Source organism: Pempheris klunzingeri, chromosome 13 (assembly GCF_042242105.1).
Source record: "Pempheris klunzingeri isolate RE-2024b chromosome 13, fPemKlu1.hap1, whole genome shotgun sequence".
NCBI classification, from domain to species: Eukaryota; Metazoa; Chordata; class Actinopteri; order Acropomatiformes; family Pempheridae; genus Pempheris; species Pempheris klunzingeri.
The window spans coordinates 12,040,795-12,042,707 of NC_092024.1; positions in this window are offsets into that span (position 1 = coordinate 12,040,795).

Below are 1,913 nucleotides of genomic sequence, written 5' to 3' on the forward strand. Positions count from 1 at the left end.
CTGCTTCCATTGCAGTGACAGCATACAAAGTATCTTCCATGTTCATTATATATTATAGTTTGTACATCTGGATGGTCTTAAGTGGCCAATCTACAAATATGGACCTTTGAGCAACATCAATGAAATATCACAGTGTCCATTCTGCTCTGACGTAAAGCAGGTTCTCAGGCATAACATAATCAGAATCACTCATTACAGTCGGATTAATCTTATTTTTATCAAAGAACATATAAACTCACTTTGAAAAACAGTTTTTTTTTCTTTTATAAAGAACACAAACAATGTATGAAGCTATAATTACTTTAATGTAAAAATACAAGAAATCATGCAGTGATTAAAGGGTGGGATATCCTATTATTGTTTCAGAGCTTGGTCTTATTTTATAAAATTACAGGACATTTCCATGATAAGAGCTGCGTGAAATATTCAACAAACAAATAATGTTATATAGTTTTAAATGCGATGTATATTGAAATAAATTAATTTTCCCTGTTTAAAAAATGTCAACTGAAAGCTTCTCCTCTTTACTTTTACAGCAAAGTAACACTGAATTGACATGTACCAATAGATGTGTGTCCTGCATTGGTCGACCTCCTGTCCATCATGGTCCAATGAGCAGAGAGAGCCCTGCTCAAGATGAGACACAGAACTCTGAGTTAGTTGAAATGTAGAATATCTGAATATCTTTTTGATTTGACTATCGACTGGCTGAATGTTCTCCAGAGATGCTCATTCCCAGCCCGGGTCTATTTTAGTTACTTTTTGTCAGCTTTTCCTGCCACTTGAGTAGGCAGTGTGTGCCTACTCATCAGATGAGCAACACTCACTGCTTAAATTTCTGAGTTTTGTGGTGAGCTGGAGTGACGCATTATTACAGCTTCAGATTTTCCCACATAGTTAAAATGGCAACACACTGATGTACACAGAAAATCAGTTTACTGGTGGACTTGTTAAATGTCTTCTGTGGCTCTGGGGGAGCTCTCTGAAGACACCAAGTCTTATCTTACTACAACTTTTTTAGAAAGTTTGTGTTTCAGAATGGAGGTTTGGAGTTTGAAAGACGTCTGTGTTTACCAGACAGGAGGGTTTGATGAAACTAAGTTGTTGTTGCTGTGAAGTGTAGCCATATGAGAGACGATGAGAGAAGAAAAAAGCTAAGGTAACCCCGAATGGTTACACTAAAGCACACTGAAAACAGCACAGAGAACATATCAAAGAGGCCCAAATTCCTTATATCACTTCTGTTTTATAGGTAAAAACAGCAAAACCAGCAGTGGGACACCTTCAGTATGCTGCTAACACATAATGAGTGCCACAGTTGTGATTGATCTGTGCGTTATGGTATTAACTGATCTGGGCAGCATTGGGACCGCTAGGTGGCAGCACTGGTTCATGCAGCAACAGCACAGGGGAAACAGTCCTGAACCATACATTTTCATTTATTTACCCCAAAATATGGAACATGTTTTATTCCCCACATGGTTTCAGAGCAAATCACAACTTTTAAGGTTATTTCTCAAATGATAATGTGGGGATTTTATTCTGTCATGGCCAGCAGTGAGTTAATAATAATACTTTGTTAAAAGTTTTTATCCCCCATAGGACAACAGCAGTAAACTGTCCCGATAACTTCCATTTGCAGCCATAAGGACTTAATTTTGCAGTGATAGCGTCCTGCTTTAAGCTCCGCAGCTGCTATCTGTTTTCTCATACATTAGGCTGACATTAAGCGGCGGGATAATGGCCTTGTGATGAAGAGGACCGTGTGTGTGAGAGAGATAAAGAGTTAAATGTGTCCGGCCTCTGCGCGCTCTGATTGGCCCGCAGCAGCAGCGCTGGGACAGACGGCGAGTCTCCGCTCCGTGCGTACTGGAAAAGTCACTGGGTGGACGAAGCGGACTACACAGACTGGA